The 19,135-nt window shown below is 36.1% G+C and overlaps 1 pseudogene; it reads left to right on the top strand.

Annotated features, from left to right (window-relative positions):
- Positions 1–11,138: 11,138 nt before the first annotated feature.
- On the top strand, positions 11,139–17,780 carry LOC149839562 (ATP-dependent RNA helicase DEAH13-like; annotated as a pseudogene).
- Positions 17,781–19,135: the final 1,355 nt, after the last annotated feature.

Genomic DNA, 19,135 nt, shown 5'->3' on the forward strand with positions numbered 1-19,135 from the left:
AAAAAGCAAGCCGATTCTCAGGGACAATGAAATTGTGGTGGCGCTGTTGGTGGAAAGAAACACATAATACTGTAGTAAGAACTTAATGGAAAATGGAACGCACTGGAACCTTTCAGCTACCAGTGGCCTTTTTTCGTTTTCCTCCTGAGAAGAAATTTGGTTAAAGAATTAACAACTAATCACAGGAAGCTTGAAAAACTTTTCAGGATAATAAAGAAAAATTCTCAACGTTGTGAAAATAAAGTAATTCATGCATGTAACTGCTTTAATTTCCTCTTTTATGATTTGCTTAACTTTGGCTACCCTTGCTTTACAGATGTAAGACATCAGAAACTAGGAGCTACCAACAACACAGTGTGTGTGTATATATATATATCAAGTACTTGATTTGTGCATTTATGTCTTTTCTTTTTCTTTTTCTTTCCGGGTAAGACAAGTGCATTGCAACCATCATGGTTTTCAAAACTGCCAAACATAAGTGCAACAACTACATCAAATCAAAGCATATTAGATCATTGATCAGTAAAAGTTACTACTTTAAAGCCGTGAAGCACGCACAAATAGAAGGTCATGCTGAACATAATTTAACCAGATTGCTTGAGGGAAGTTAAAAGCTTTACAATTTTCAAAGTGTTGGCAAATTGCAAAATGTAATGAAAAGTAATTAAGTCTGACCAACTCTTAAACTCAAATCGACATGACATAAAAAAGAAAGATGATAATAAGGGGCAACGTTCACCATTCATCAAGAAAAACTTTTGTTGACTCTACTAAGTTCATTGGTCCATCCATTTTCAGGTGTTGCTCTCTAAAATACAGATCTGCAATCAACAAGGGAACCAAGAGAAGACTAACGGAGACAACAAGTGCACCAATTAACCAGCCAATGAGAAAATTCATGGAAGAATGGTTTGATAAGTTAAATAACTAGTTTCATGCTTATGATGACAATCTTGTCATCTGAAATCGATTAACTATTTAAACTAAATCACAATTTTCTCAACATGAGTCCCGACAGAAGACGAAAAGAGAGAGTGGCATACGCGCCAGTAACTATGACACACTAATTGAGGGTTTTTTTATCCACCCACTTAACCAAGACACTAGGATAACGGACACTGTAATTGTCTCAAATTCTAGAAAAAGTGTGCACGTATTTAAGCATGCACTTACTCAAAGAACGAAAGAGATTGAATTCATATCAAAGATATATCAAAACAGATCCCTAGCAGTTGTATAACCAATCAATTCAAATAATGGTAACTTAGGAAGCAAGCCCACGCAAAATTTCCTGAAAACCCAATGGGCGTGGTTCATATATGTTAGGTCCAAAGTTCAATTCCGAAGAGCTAGTAGTAGATACACGCTTGAGTTTGGATATGAATCTTAAGGTAAGAATGAATTTAGAACCAAATATGTTGTAATGCTAGATCCAATAAAATAAATAAATAAAAACAAACACTTTGCGTGTTATTGATCTTGATCCGTTATGTAAATTGACAAAATTGACAGGACTTGATTTACGAAAAAACCACACAGCTACAAATAAACTATGTTACTTGAAAACAAAAGAATATGAAAGCAACTTCAATTCAATAATATCAATAATTCAGAAAATTTACCAGATAAAATAGGAAAGAAAATCATAAATAGGTTTTATCAACAAGCGTCTCTCTCCCTCTCAAACCATCTATTTATAGAAAACCCTTAAATCTAATGGATCTCTCTCGGTTCCTTACCCCTCCTTTGTCCTTACCTCTCTCAGTTCTACATGCCTGCAGCCAACAAGCCCTTCACGTCTTCACCGATTATGGCCTCCCCATCTTCACTGCATCTGATCAACCCCAACGGCAATATATTAATTTTCCTTTTTTTATTTCACCTTCTAATTATCCAAAAAAGTGGGATAAGTTGGAATTTGGTGGTGTCCTGTTTGCAACATCCCAATCTGTCCAGCTTTTCTGGATAACTAGGTGAGTCCAAACGCCATCTCAAACGGCTAAAGCAGCCACAAATTTTGTTGGAAATTGATTAAAAGGAATAATTTTTCATTTATTTTTTATTTTCCCATTAAACAATTTAAAATTTAGTTGGAAAATTGCTACAGGGGTGTTGTTTTTGAGTTACCATGAAGAGGTTCATGGAGACATCGGTTACTACAATAGCTACAAGGATGGAATACTTGTGTGCATATGAATTCGATTACTCAAGCCTTTCACAATTTAAAATTTAAATCCCATCGCATGAAAGAAAAGGGCCTAGAATTCATCTGTTTTTTCTCAATATAATATTTTTCTTGTGAATGAAGCTACATGGATTCATTTGCTTATTAAAGATTTGGAGAAAATTTAGTGTGGGCTTGCTTCCTAAGTTAGCATTTTTTGAATTGATTGATTAGGCAACTGCTAGGGATCTGTTTTGATATATCTTTGATATGAATTCAATCTCTTTCATTCTTTGAGTAAGTAAGTGCCCGGATACGCCCTCACTTTTTCTAAAAATTGAGATGATTTAGATATTACATTGTTTGTTATCCCAGTGTCTTGGATAAGTGGGTGGACCCAAAAAACCTTAATTAGTGTATCGTAATTACTGGCGCGTATGACCACTCTCTCTTTTCATCTTCTGTCGGGAATCATGTTGAGAAAATTGTGATTTAGTTTAAATAGTTCATCGATTTTGGATGCCAAGATTGTCATCAAAGGCATGAAACTAATTATTTAACTTATCAAACCATTCTTCCATGAATTTTCTCATTGGCTGGTTAATTGGTGCACTTGTTGTCTCCGTTAGTCTTCTCTTGGTTCCGTTGTTGATTGCAGATCTGTATTTTGCAAAGCAACAACTTAAAATGGATTGACCAGTAGACTTAGTAGAGTCCACGAAAGTTTTTCCTGATGAATAATGAATGTTGCCCCCTTATTATCTTCTTTCTTTTTTATGTCATGTCGATTTGAGTTTAAGAGTTGATCAGACCTAATTACTTTTCATTACGTTATGCAATTTGCCAACACTTTGAAAATTGTAAAGCTTTTAACTCTTTTTCTACCTATTAACTTCCCTCAAGCAATCTGGTTAAATTATGTTTAGCATGACCTTTTATTTGTGTGTGTTTCATGGCTATAAAGTGGTAACTTTTACTGATCAATGATCTAATATGCTTTGATTTGATGTAGTTATTGCACTTATGTTTGACAATTTTGAAAATCATGGTGGTTGCAATACACACACACATTGTGTTGTTGGTAGCTCCCAGTTTCTGATCTCTTATATCTCTGAAGGAAAATCAGAAGCAAGGATAGACAAAGTTAAGCAAATCACAGAAGAGGAAATTAAAGCCTTTGCAGGTATGGAATACTTTATTTTCACAACGTTGAGAATTTTCTTCATTATCCTTAGAAGTTTTTCATGCTTCTTGTGATTAGTGGTTAATTCTTTAACAAAATTTCTGCTTACATGTGCAAGAGGAGAAGGAAAAAAGGGCATGGCTAGCTGAAAGCTACAAGACCTTATAGTGTGTTCCGTTTTCCATTAAGTTCTTACTACAGTATTATGTGTTTCTTTCCACCAACACTACCACAACAATTTCATTGTCCCTGAGAATCATCTTGCTTTTTTGTTTGGATAGAATTTAGAAGATACAGACAATCTATTAGCTTACGCTCCATTTGTATTTTCACACACAAACAAGATACATGTTAAAACGTATTCAGGTTTACACACATGAGTAATTCATTTCAAAGCATACACTCATGATATATACTTTACATACATGACATGATTTACAAAATTATTATTTCATACAAGCATTCACAATAGTCATATCAATCATGCAACATTCATTTCACATAATGTATGCTCAAACATATACCTACAACACACTTTATATTTCACTATCTAAACCACAATCAGAAAAGTACATCCATTTGCACCACATACTTACCACGGGTATTTACCGGATTTGCATTTTTATGCATTGCATTCAATGAGCATGACTTTTTTAGCCGCAAGCAATAAGTATATAAGCATTTATGTTATTACAATTAAACTGATAATTACATCTAAGCACATTTCATTTGTGAACACAAACCATGCATGTGCACATGCGAAGACCGCACTAGTGTTGTACGTGTTAACATGGTTAGCTAGGCAATGTTGATGACACAATCTATGAAATCAAAAGCATATTTACATATACAAAACCCACTTCAAAACAAAGTTTCAAACATGCATATTCAACTTTTGAAGGCATTTTTGAAGCCTTATTAGAAAACCACATTCAAAACTGGAATTTGGTCTCCTATAGGCATTTCACCGAGCACTTAGCATGCGGCAAAATTTCCAAGACATGATCAAATTTCAGAAGTATACAACGTGCTTATTAGTGTTAATACACTACATTAAGCATGCTAATAACAAAATCAACGCAATTCCTAATTTAATTCATGCAAAACCATCGAATTGGGAATTTCTAAACCTAATTCGGTACACATAACACTACTTTAGAATACTTAAGTAAAGCATCATTAAGACACACTAGATTAATATCAAACAACAAGGATTTATATTGAGTTATACCTTTGTGATATGATGAAAAAGAGTAGTGAAACTCGAAAAACCAAGAGGTCCCACGCAAATCACAACAAATTTGCCGCGTAAGCAAAACACCGAATACTTGGTGCACAACACGCAACACCACGCGAGTCACAAGAACAAGGTCAGTTGGGCATCCTCTTACAGTAGGAGAGTGTTGCACACTTAACGATAAATTCATTAGAATATGTTTTCATATACGAGCAACAAAATCTATAATACAAATCGGTAACCCGATAGACGATAGACCGCAGAACATTATACTAAAAGTCTAAAACAAGGTTGGATGGCTGTGTGGGGCATCTTCACATGTCTGTTGTCCAAAGCGTAGCCACGTCGTTTGCACGATGATTGAGGCACTCCAAGGGAACTTTCAAATTCTCTTGGAAACTCTATTCGAAAAGGAATTTTTGAAAAGGTGGCTAAAAGGAAGAGACCGCGATGTCATCGCTGTCACAGCAGCCAGGCACAATTCCCAACACTGAGAAACAAGCACTTAAAATGAAAAAACCAAAATAAAAAAAAAATCGGTAATAAAAACACTAAAACAATAAATAAAAATAAATACAATGAATGATGTACCTCCCAACATAGGAAAACATGAATAAAAAAAATCAAATAAAACCTAATTAAGCCAAACCGCTAGCAAGAAAAAGTAGAAGGAAAGGGGATGGAGGTAGATAGAACTCACCCAATCACGTCAATGTGAACGTATGAGGCACGAAAAAGGCTGGAACTCGATTTTTCACGTTGTAATGGGTAAAAACTTCAATAAACCACCATTTTAAGGCCATCGACTAGTGTAAAAGCACCCAAAATCTGAAGGAAATAAAAGAAGAAAGAGATGGGACAGGGAAGGTTTACCTAAACAGGCCCACGATGAGTGGAAAAGGTGAGAAGTCTATGTGCTTCTGAGAATCCACTCACAAAAGGAAAGATGAAATATTTACCACCAGTCTACCGACCTATGTCACATGGGTGCAAGTCCGGGTGCAGGGATTCGGCACTTCCAAAAAACTCGGGTGTGGGGGTGCGGCACGGGCAAAAATGTATATATAAGGGGGTCCACAGGGGCCGCCCCTGGCGGGGGATTATAGGAGGGCAGCGCCCTCGAAGATCTACCGCTTGTTTTTCTCATCGAGGGTAAGGATCTCCCTAACGGCTTTCCTAATGTGGCTGAGGGCATATTGAACCCTCCATAGCTCCCTCTATCACTGGAGCCCGTACTCTTCGATGAGCTTCAACTCGGCATCGAGACGCTCCTTTTCATACGGGCGTCGGGGCTCCCTGAATGGGGAAGACAAGAGAGGGAGGAGTCAGCTGAGTGAAAAAAAATGAGAGAGAAATTGCATTGGGTACCCTAATAGGGCCCACAGTGTTTTCCAATGGCACAACTCCAAATGGGTCTTATTTGGATCCGATTTGGATCCAAATGACAGAAAAAACTATTCTAAAATATACAAAAAAAAACTAAAGTAGATAATGTCATATTTATTTAGATAGTGTCTTAAACCATATTTATAATTAAATATAAATTTTACTTGCTAAAAAAATCTTTAAAATTCACGTTTAGATCTAACCTAGTTGAACTTCGGGTCCATTACAAAAACACAAAATTCTTTTCTAAAATTTATTTGTTTAAACTACTAACATAAATTAACTATGCTAACTCTAACTAATTCATAGTTTTGATACTTTTCAAAATAATAATTCATTTGATAAAAACATTTCTTGTAAATTATTTAATGACCAAAATACCCTTATGAAAATCTTTTCGAAAACCATCAAAATACATCTAGTTAAGTTTAAAACACCTTGAAAACAATTAGATGAGTTATGACTCATTAAAATAAATAATTTTCATAAAAATTAAAGTATTTTAATAATATTTCACTTGAAATAATTTTAAAAATATCAAATTTATCCCTTTGTTAGCCAAAAAAGAGTGACTGAGCATGTAAAACACCAATAAATGAAATTTTAAAGATAGAAACACATTTATAACTCGAAGATAAAGCTGAATTCTTTCTCTATTAATAATCCTTAAAACTTACAGGTTTTACGGGATATCTGATTGACTCGAACCCGATTAGTCAGCTTTGGTATAAAACATTGAATCTGATTAAGAAATCGGGTTGGATTCATTTTGGTATAATCAAATTCAGATTCAGAGTCAATTTTTTCACTGAGATTCAATCGGATTCTGAAGAACTCAACATAGTATAGAGATTTTTAATAAAAACAAAAGTTGTCAATGAAATTTGAACCAACATCACAAATCAATCAATGCACTTATGCCCTGGAGAATTTTCTCCTCAAAAGACAACTGTGGAGCGGTTTCCTGAGTGGTAGCCGTGGAAAAGATGGGAGAAGGTTGGAGGTAATTCGGCCTCTGATATGACTGGGTGAATGTATTGGCCCTAACCTAATGATACGGAGGAGCAGAAATTGAGGCTTGTTGGTTCCGCCATGAAAAATTAGGATGGTTTCGCTAACCCGGGTTGTATGTAGATGAAAATGGGTCATTCATGGGTTTGGCGAACCCCTGAACAGCCTGAATTTGTTCGTGAACAAATTCAGGGTACTGAACTGCCGAAGGACACTCAGTGCTAGAATGTGTCAGACTGGCACACAGAGCACACACCTGATGTGTTTGGGATGGGCCCACAAGAAGTTGATTCAACTTCTGAGAATGCATATCCACTTTGCTTTGCAGCTCAGTAGTCGAACCAATCTCTAAAACACCACACTGCTTTGTCCCGCTAGGTGTAGCTCTCTCAACACAAGAGGTAGAGGCATGATATAAGGAATTTTCCGCCAGAGTATCAAACGATCTTCATGCCTCTTCCTTGCACTTCAACATGAATGTCCCCTCCCCCCCACGATTCCTGTTAGATAATTGTGAACACTCCAAATTTTCCCAAAATTCCAAAAATTCCCTTGTTGCCCCTGCGTCCCTTCCTTTGAATAATCGGGTCAATTTTAAATCAAAATTTCTATTCATTTCTTAGATTCACTGGAATCTAGACTCAATTTTTATTTTTGACCCAGTTTCTAACCCAAATCGAATATCCAGATCCAATTCTGATCCTGGATCTCTTATTGTTCAAAAAAAAATCAATTCTTTGGATTTTCTCGGATGCTTTATCTGGACCCAATCTCAATACGAGATCCAAACCCAATATTTTCTGAAAATCTTTGATCGAGATTCATTTTGAAGTTCATTTTCTGAAACAAATCTGGCATTTTTCATAAAAAGCTCATTTTAGGAAAATCTTAAAGTCTTAAAACAAAAGTTTGTAAAATGCTTCAAAAACCTCATTTGGGTCTCGCTTGTTACAGTCTTCCCCCCCCCCCCCATTTTCCTTACATTTTCAGGTTTTTCCTATAAAAATTTTAGAAAATTAGTTTGCCCGCTTTTTCTAAAAACCCCTCTTTATCTAAAAAAAACCTTTTTACAAAACACTTTTCTAAAGACCCTCTTTTGAAAATTTTTGAAAAACATAGGGGACCCCTACGATAAAAACCATAATGGTTTCCCGTTATAAAAACACGATCGGGGGCTCTCTTCAACCTCACCACCTCTTCACCCCACCATTGCTCGTTCTCTCGAGCCTTCTTCTTCTTCTTTCTCTTTCCCCTTTCTTTTCTCCTTTTTTTGTTTTTCTCCTCTCAAGTAGTGAAGAAATTTCATCCTGTAAGCGATATACAGAGCTCACCCCTCTTCTCAAGCCGAGGCCCAGCAATCCGGTAAGAATCCTTTGTTTCTCCTCTTTGTTTGAATTCTATTCTCTTGATTCTTACTCCATTAACGTACTCTCTGTAAGCTCGATTTGCATATAGCAATATCGATTTACAGATGTGCAATATCAATGGAATCGGTGCATTCCAACAATTTCTTTCTTATTTATTTATAATTTTTCATAATTTCAATCTGTATCTTTCTTCTTTCCATCTCGATCTCCTGTCCGCATTTTGATTTGTCTTTTGGTTTTCGGTTTCTTGTTTGTTTGTTTGTTTGTTTGTTCGTTTGTTTTGTTTTGTTTTTTTTTTGCCTCATTGTATTGGATTGTTCACAGTATTTGACGCTCTTTCAAGTTTGATTTTCTGTCTTCACTTAATTTTTTATTTCCATTTGATTTTCTGTTTCATGTCGTTTGCTCCCTAGTATCTGTTCAGACCAGCATCGGATCTCTGATTTTATCATAAAGTGCTTTGCCATGACGGTGTTTTTGGATTATCAGGGAAACTTCAAATCAACACGCCTTGATGATTTGAAAATCCCATTTCTGTGTTTTAATTTATCATGATATTCGGCATTTGAGGTTACTCCCCCCCCCCTTTCTTTTTTATTTATTTATTATTGCATCCAATTTCACGGTGGGATACTAATCTATATGGATGCTACTCAAAAATTACTGCTACATTCACTATGGAAGCACCTCCCATTTTTTTATCACCATTGTGGTTTAGATGTCCGGTGAGCTCTGTATTGAAAGTTGATCATGAAATCTCTTGATCAATTCTGGTCTATCGAAATCATGTCAAGGCTTGATCTAATTGGTTATCTGAGTGTTTAGTGGTTGTAATTCGATTTCTGGTTTTCATGTGTTTTTGAATACTGGTTTACGTCAGATTTGACGTTGTCTGGTAGTTCATCATCTTCCCTTCATATCTGCTAACGCATGCCATCAGCTGATCTCATTTGCTTACCTATCACGTTTTGATTCTGCACATATTTTGGACACAACCAATTGTTGCAAGAACATCAATCAGAATCATTTTGATCGGCAGCCCTTTGGGCTTGGTCAAAAACCTTATTTCATCAGCAATTTTCCATGTCCATTTATGCATATACCACCTCACCCTTCTTGAGTTTGAAAGAGAAGCCAGGAGATTGCGCTGATGCTGGTAGATTGCTTGACTTATATTTACATTTACAACATCGATGTGAATGCTATATTTTTTTTTCTTTTAAGAGAAGCCACTCTGTCCAAATCCTGGCACAAAGTACCATCCGAACTGTTACTTTCCCACCTCATCTGTTTGATATGACCTATGCCCTCTGTAAATCATCCCTTCCGTCTTGGGAGTAGACTTCTTCTTTGATTGGTTGTGGTTTTCATTCTTTAGGAAGTATATAGGTGGGAGTAACAGCTTTACTTGGATTACCTGGTTGTGGGTCAAGATATAGTGCTAGTTGTTTGTCTATGTGGCCATGAATTATTGAAGTCATTAACAATATCGCTGACCCCAATTGTTTTGGGATGAAGGCGTAGTTGTTGTTGTTTGTTGTATTAAGTAGTTAGTCACAGCATGTAGTAATAGTAGATTTTATCTCTTGAATTATATTCTTGCTAAATGTACTGTGTAAGAGTCCAGGATTTTGCATAAGGATACCCACTAGGGAAGTATTGTCAGGCTAATGCATGATGGCCAAGTTATAGTGGGATGATGTATTTGATTTCAGGAATCATCACTGTACCTGCTCTTTTTGGGTTCATATATCAGTAAAAGTCTTGCTCTAAGAAAAAATAAATAAATCAAATAAAATAAATAAATAAAGAGTTTAACATTTTCTCAACCAAAAGTTTTGTATACATTATTACAAAAACTTGCAAACTCGATGGCCACTTACATTTGTGTTGATCATGATGATGAGGTTGTATAGATTTTTTTTTCTGGGCATTAGGTGGCGAATACCAGTAACGAAAATGATGAGTGTTAAGCATTTTCGTCATGGTGGATAATCCTCAAAATTTTTGCTTGTGGGATGTCAGTTATGAGGTGATTGAGAATGAAGGGATATCATGACCTTCCATTGAGTAAATTTTTTGTTTATCATTTGAGACAATGGGGTCTCAATCACACGGGATTAATCTGCGAAATCAATCTCGTTGGTTTGGGTATAAAGGAATTCATGTTTGATCATGAAGGATAACAGTAAATATGGGTTAATCTGTGCATTCAGAAAGTTACTGTTTATCCTCCACTACCTCTAAGTTTTTGTCCGTCTCACCTATTTCTTCTGAAATCCGACATTCGTATTTGCTTCACTATAAGTTTCTCATTTAATCTAATGTGAATTCCTGTTTTTGATTTGTATCTTTTGCTGTCAAACTGGTGATAATTTGTTGCGAAAGTGTCGGCTTTGGTGTGAAGTCGTGTTGATATCTGTCTTTAAATCAACTTGAGCCATCAAATCCTCTCCAAGAGTTGTCCTAGATCTCCTGCCAATCAAGTTCATTACAGAATTCAAATCATTAATGGTTGAGCTGCTGCGTTACCATCCAAACCATCCTGGGAAGTAAGTCCTGCAGGTAAAGGCAATGTCGATGTTCGAGTATATCGATTGCAAGTAGTTATGCTTGCGCCAATGAGTCGGTTGACTATTGGTTCAGAATATTTTCTATGTTTGAAAAGGTTGAAACGCCAGATTTATCATAGTTTGTTGGTTTAAGTGATGGAGTCAAAGGGGTGAAAGGAGGAAGAATGATCAAAGGTAAGTTTCCTGCCTGTGAAGGTGTTCCAACTTTGGAAAAGGCATGGCTGTTGGTAAGTTTTTACCCATGCCACCTTCATTTTCTACAATAACCACACCATTGCACTCACCTTCACATTCAACCACATGTGGCTGCACTTGCTGCTACAACTTTCAGATGTGCATAGCCTTTTCCATCTTACTACCCTGTAAATTCATCGTGCCCAACTCCTTCACTATTGTCGTCCTTTTTCCCTACATTTCTTAACTCCCCATCCAGCTCCTGCACTCAATATTTACTCTTTCCATTTCCTATGCCTACTAACTTACCTACAACTCTGATCCCTTGTCACTAACCTCTTTGCATCTAGTTTACCTTCCATCCTAACATGACACTCATGTTTTGCATTTGTCATTGCATCATTATACATAACATAGCATAGCATATACCCATTCACCCTCCTGCATTCACACTGCATCACATGCTACATAATCACCTGCCACCTCCATTCCATTGTCTACGGTACCCCTTCATCAACATTGTTGCACCTGTGACAACATCCATTTCCTTACCTGTTTTCTTTATTATAGTGCCTACCACTCATACCCCTATGCTTTCAGTACATCCACATTTTCTGCAACATTACTATACCACCCTTGCACAGTCCACGTGCCCTGCATATCACACAGCATATTATATATATATATATATATATATATATATATATATATATATATATATTCTGCATATTAATCCTATCTTTATATGTGGTGCACCCTTACATTTGGCATTTACATATAGCATATCAGAGACATTGAGCTCCTGCTACATTACCATGTCAACATCCACTTCCTTAACCATATTTCATGTCATATCTCTGCATTATGGCTACAATTTTCTCATACTCCAATACATGTGTTCTCATTATAATGTACAACATATGCATTTTCATGTATGTTTCCTCACTAACATTCATATATCATCACATACATTCTAGTCTTAATGTGATCTCTGAATTTCTTTTCATGCTTTATGTTTCATTTTGTATTAACCCTGTTTTGCACCAAATACATGTAAGATGTTAAATCTTCTTCTTAGATTAGGGATACTAACTTCGAATTTCAATTTCAAAACTGTAATAGCTAGATGATAATGAGAAACTTTACTTTACAGTTCTGGATTAGAATGTGTGTGCATATAGATTTCATAATTGTTTGTTCCATCTCCTTTTGTCTTATTTCTCAAAAATCCACAATGGTGAAACACGAATGGCACGTGCATCATTCTAATGAGAGGTAATTAATCCTAAGCAAATGACTCACATTGATGGCCATAGTCAAAATGTGGGCAATGCTTAGGATTTTTATCTTTTATAGAATAACATTAGGTCAACACTAGACCCCTTTCAAAAATCATCAAATTTTTTGAATTTTTCCTACTTTATCAAAGTTTAGCTTGAAATTAACTCAAAATATATATCAATGGAAATAGTCAGGATATATTGAGAATTAATTTCATTTTAAACTCTATAAAGGCACTAAAAATGTGTTTTATTCTTCACTTGAACTTAAATACGATTATTATATAATACATCTTATGACCATAATCAGAGATGTATTATATTTTCACTCTTATTTTAATTCATTTAAAGAATGAAATATGATTTTCAAAACCAAATTTCAAATTCTTTCATTCATTTCATCATTTAGGGTAGAATTACATCATTCTTTATAAAAATCCAAAGTGATAATTCTTCAAATATCTTCTTCACTTCTCAAATCAATTTTCAACTCTTGTAAATTCAAATTTTATTCTCAGATTCTAATTTCAAAGTCCAATTTTGACTTTAGAATTTCAAATTCATTTTTTTTTAAAGTCAATTTCTAATTCAAATCAAATTTCAAAGTTCAATTCAACTTTGGAATTCCAAATTCATTTTTAGGATCTAATTTCAAATTAAATCTAACATTTGAGATCAAAATTCAACGTTCAATTTAACTTTGAAATTCCTAGATTCATCTCTTGATTTCAAAACTCAAAATCAAAATCAAGTTTATTCTTTATTTTTCAAAACCTCCAAAGTTCTATCCCAAGATTGAGTCTTGATTCTCAATTCAAAATCAAGGTTTTGAGATTGATTTTGAGACTCAAAATCTGATTTTTTTCTAAAGTTTAAACCCCACTTTTAAATTCAAATCTGGATTTCCAAAAAAGTACAGATCCATTTTCAAAGTCCCATTTGGATCTTCAAAATCCAATCTCATCTCAGATTCTAGATGTAGAACCCAATTTCATCCTGAATCTCAGACTTAGGATCCAATTTCATTTAGGATTCCAGTTTTCACACCCAATTCTAAATTCCAAATCCCATCTAGATTTATTCTGCCTTTCACTCTGATTTCAAATTTTAAATCTAGAAGTCCACTCTATCTTCAAATTTCATTTTGACTCTCAATTCTAGATCCATTTTGAAGTCCATATTCAACTTTCAATTCTTATTTCCTAAACTTCCTTCTTCAAATTCAGGTTCATCTGAGCTTTGATTATTTCAAAACTCAAGATCTATTCTAAATTTTAGGTTAGAAGAATCTAACTTTTCTAAGTCCATCTTCAACTTTCAAAAACCTATTTCTTCATCATATCTTTCAGAATTTCAAAATCACTTGAATAAAATTTTCAAATTCTTCTCAAAAGAGCACACATCTTTTGCATTTACACAAGCATGATTCGTTGTGCATCCTTAGACTTAGAAAAAATTCTTAGATAATATTAAGACAAAGCAAAAGGCATAAATTCGATCCTTGATTCGATTACCCCTGGTAAAGGCGCCAGGAAAGGTCAAACCTTGTACCGACGAGCGAGCCCTGTCTCCCAATTATATTGCAAATATTTCAAAACGAAGGCGAGTAATCTTTTAAATCTTTTCAAAAATTAAGGTCAAGTGAGACCTTCGCGAAAGAGTTCCTCTCTCTCTTCTTTCTTTTTTCTTCTCTCTTCTTTAATGTCTTTTATTTTCCCTTCAAAAAAGGGAAATAGATGTTAGAAAGGAAAAGAGAAGGAAGAGAGAGAAACCAAGAGGAAAAATTTTGCGATGATCACAACAATCCATCGCCAAAACTTTGCACCAGTTGTCATTTCAGCACCTGATGATGGGGACATTTCCTAAGGAGATTCTTCATTCTTTCCCAAGTCTCATGAAATTGCTCACTATCTATTTCAGAAAAACTAGTAATGGCTCACCGAAATTGATTGGTTTTACCTATGGGAAAGTAGTTCTTTAGAAACTCCTACATTTGATCTCAGGACCCTATTTCTATAGTATCTAAGAACTTTAACCAATACTTGACGTTGTCTTTTAATGAGAACGAAAAAATGGTCAATTTCAAAGCAATTGTCTCCAAAATTCTAAATCTTTACTGTGGAGCATATTTCGAGGAACTCATCTAAGTGCCTCTAGAGATCTTCATGACTAAGGCCACAAAATGATGGAAGCATTTGTATCACGCAGGCCTTAATCTCGTAATGCGGCGCCCCTACATTGGGTCTCCTACTGCAGAACACCTGGTGTAATGCATGGGTTGGGTCCCGCACTGCACCACGCAGGTCTAATGCAAACCAATCCTCAAGAAAAAACAAAAAACAAAATCTTCATGACCAAGGCCACAAAATGATGGAAGTATTTGTATCACGCAGGCCTTAATCTCGTAATGTGGTGCCCCTACATTGGGTCTCCTAGTGCAGAACACCTGGGTGTACTCCATGGGTTGGGTCCCGCACTGCACCACGCAAGTCTAATACAAACCAATCCTCTAGAAAAAACAAAAAAAAATCGCCCCCCTCCGAAACCCTTGACTCTCTTTCTCGCTCTTGCCCCCCTCTTTGACTATCAACTTCCTCCTCTTTGTCTCATTTTATGTTGCTCTCTCGATTTACCGCTCTCTATCTCACTCTCTCTCGTCTTCTTCTCTCTGCAAACAAACAAAGAGAAAGAGAGTATGTCATCATCTTTTTTGGCTCGCTGAGAGAGAAAGAGAGAGAGTACGCCATTCTCCTTTTATAACTTGGTTAAACCAAGTTGGTTTTGTTGACCAGGTTTGGCAAATTCAAACCTGGTGGACGAAGCTAAAAAACGATCTTTAAAAAACACATTTTTGTTTTCAATGAAGCTAAAAAACAACTTCCGCCCTCTCCCTCTCCATATATATATATATATATATATATATATATATATATATATATATATATATATATATATATATATATACACATATATATATACACACAGTTGTACTCTCATTTTTTGAAATTGTCGTGCCCTACCCCCATACCTGAACCCATGTCAGTACCCAGGTGACATAGGTTGGAAGTAAGCACCAAGAATGAATAATAATATGATGCATCCCATTCTTGAATTTTGCTATACCTTTAATATATAGCGTTGATTTGCATTGTTGAACTCAGACGTTGGATATGCAAATTTGTAATTTTGCACAGTGATTTTCTTTTGAAGAGTTACTCCATCATTCTTCTTGATGAAGCTCATGAGAGGAGTTTGAATACATACATACTGATTGGAATCATATCCAGGGTGACACAATTGCGCCAGGTGTGGTTCTTCTGACCTTGCCTTTTTCTTGGTTGTTACCGTCTCCTTTTTTTGCTATTTCTCCATGCATTTCTTTCTTCCTTTTGTTTTTTCCTATTTTAATGTTCCCTTGCATTTTCAGAAATTATATAAAAATCAGCACACGAAGATTCTCTCTGGAGTCCAAATTAAACCTGAGAATATGATACATCCTTTGAAACTTATTCTCATGAGTGCCACTATGAAGGTGGAAGATTTTATTTCCAATAGGAAGTAGTTTCATGTGTCTCCACCAGTTATAAAAGTCCCAACAAGGCAATTCCCTGTAACCGTTCATTTTTCAAGGAAGACAGAGTTGGTGGACTATATAGGCCAAGCTTATAGGAAGGTCTTGCAGATACACAAAAAGCTGCCACCCGGTGGCATTCTTGTATTGCTGACTGGAAAGGAGGTGGACTACTTGTGTAAAAAGCTAAGAAAGTCTTCTTGTTGAAGCAAAAGACATTGAGCGTAAAACATGTGATGCAAATGTTAATTTCTTGGCAATAGAAAGTCCTTTGCATGATGAAGAATCCAAGGGTATACATGAAGCATTTGAAATTCGTGATCAGCGAGCAGGCCATCAGATGTATGGGTTGCACATTTATGAGGAAGAAGAGCTTGATGATCCAGGGTTGCACTCTGATTCCTCTAAAGTAGAAAGTTAGGACATGCATTACACAGACGATGATGATGGTTCTTCTGAGGATCTTACAAATGAGGTACAGACAGATCCTTCATAAGATGTTCTTAGAGACCCTAAGAGCATATCATCACTAAAAGCAGCTTTTGAGGCCTTGGCTGGTAATTCACAAGTTTCCAATCCCAAGGAGAACCTTAGATCATGTCACACCGCAGCTATAGACGGTCTTGTTGTTTCTCATAATAGAGCAGGGTCTTCAAACATTGCTCCCATGTATGTCCTACCACTTCATGCTATGCTACCTTTTGTTGCACAGCTCCGTGTATTTGGAGATGTGCTTGAAGGCGAGCGGCTTATGGTGGTTGCTACAAATGTTGTCGAGACCTCATTAACCATTCCTGTGATAAAATATGTAGTGGATTTTGGTAGAGAAAAAGTGAAAACTATAATTGTGTTAATAGCATGGCAAATTATGATATTCAATGGATAAGCAAAGCATCACTTGCTCAGCGTGCAGGACCAGCTGGGAGAACTGGGTCGGGCTAGTGTTATCAACTCTATTCTTTCGTGGTTTTCAGTAACATATTTCCTGAATTCTCAAATCCTGAAATACTAAAAATGCCAGTGGACGGTATCTTACTCATCATGAAATTCATGGGTATTGATAAGGTCAGTCATCATCCAGTGATTTGTCCTTTTAGTTTTCTCCCATCTGATGTTATAAATGATGATAACTTCTAATTTGTTGCAGGTGGCTAATTTTCCCTTTCTAACACCTCCTGACAATGCTGCGTTGGTAAAAGTAGAGCATTGTTTGAAGCTTCTTGAAGCTATTGACCATTGTGGTAGACTCACACCCATTGGGAAAGCCATGGCACATTACCCAATAACCCCTCGCCATTCTTGCATGATGTTGACTGGTACGCAACAACTGAGGCAAGGCAGACCCATGAGAGCAAATATAGTTTCGGGGTATGCTATTGCTACAGCTGCATCCTTTTTCGGGGTATGCTATTGCTGCAGCTGCAACCCTAATTCTGAAAGTGATATAAAAGAGGATGTGGATCAAGATAACAATAACAAAAACATGGAAAATAATTCTTATGAGATATCCTTAAAGAAAACAGTTGATAATAAAGTTGCAGATAAACAGACTAAACTCAAGCAGAAAAAACATAAAGTTTTTGTGAAGGTTGTTCGTGAGTAATTCTGTAATCCCAGCATTGATGCTTTGACCGTAGCTCATGCATTGCTACACTTTGAGCTTGCAAAAAGCCCATCAGAATTCTGCACAAACTATCTGTTGCACTTCAAGACAATGGATGAGATGTCCAAATTTAGAAAACAACTCCTCAGGCTGATGTTTCAAGGTATGAATAGTTCCCAAGAGGAGTTTTCATGGACAACTGGGAACGTTGATGATGTGGAGTGTGCCTAGAGTTCTTTTGTTGGTAATCCTCTTTCGTTGAAGGAGAGATATTGGGGCAAGCTATCTGCGCAGGTTGGGCAGATAGAGTTGCTCTGTGCATTAGAAAAGTTTCTGAAGTAGCAGATGGAAAGAGAAAAGCAAGTCCTGCTAGATATCAAGCTCGTATGTTGAGTGAAACCATTTTTTGAAAGATTTGCTTCTGAGTTAGTGGTATACAATGAACTGGTTAACACATCTCGACCATATATGCATGGGATAACGAGCGTGAAATCTAAGTGGCTTGTTAGGCATGCAAAACCCCTATGCAATTTTCCGAGCCACTTTCAGGCCCCAACCCTTATTAGGAATATGTAAGTAACCAAGTAATGTGTTGGGTGACCACGACCTTTGGTCCTCATCTTTGGCAGTTTTCACTGCACAGTTGCCCGTGCAAGAATGAGAAGCACTTCCATGTTTGAAATCAGTGCAGAAGTGCTTGTCTGCGGTTCCATCTAGCATTTTGATTCCAAAAGCTACAGGGCAACAGAGGATGGGGAATCTTCTCAATAAATTAAAGAAGGGATCACGGTCCATGGATAGTCGAGTTATGCTTAGAGAAATTTGGAAAGGGGATTACAGCTTTCTGCATTCTGAGATCATGGGTTGGTTCTAGGAGAAATTCCATAGTTTGTTTGAATTAGTTTGGGATCAGATGCATCATGAAGTTATGCAAGAGGCAGATCAGCTCTTTCCAAAACGAACAAAGAAATGAAAATAGAATTTGGTCATTCTTTGTTGCATATTGTTTGGAGGACTAAGAAATTCAACAGAGGTTGATCCCTTTTGTTGTCACCTTTTCTAAGGCTTTCTTGACTTCCATGTAAATTGTGAAGTCTGAATTTTACCAGACTGAAGCACTTATAGGATAAGTAATCAGAATTTTGTTAAAAGGTCCATGTGGAGGAAAGAAGACAAAGCATGAAAGTTTGCTGTAAAATTTTGTTCCCTGTTTTTAATTAAAAATAGTCCTATTTAGTGTTCATTGTATCTATTTTTCATCAAGGTTTTGCTAATTCTAGTTGGTGATGTTTCAAATGACGAAAACAAAGAGGATGAACGTAATATTTTAACTCACTATAAATTTGCACAATCATCAAGCACTTCTTTTTCTCATCTTTTCAATAGAAATGGTGATATGATCAAATTCATGTTACAGTAAGGCTTTTCTGGTGATCAAAGTATTATAGTCAATTAACTGTTAAGCAATTTCATGATAAGAAGCCGCCCAAACTACAAAAAGACCCCAAATCATTGAGATTGGTTAGAGCCCTAGAAGGTGATTGTGGTATTAAGATCACAAAAAAGATGTACACGTCCTGTAGTTG

The sequence above is a fragment of the Nuphar pumila genome, chromosome 4 (genome assembly GCF_984573655.1).
Source record: "Nuphar pumila chromosome 4, dmNupPumi1.hap1.1, whole genome shotgun sequence".
NCBI lineage: Eukaryota > Viridiplantae > Streptophyta > Magnoliopsida > Nymphaeales > Nymphaeaceae > Nuphar > Nuphar pumila.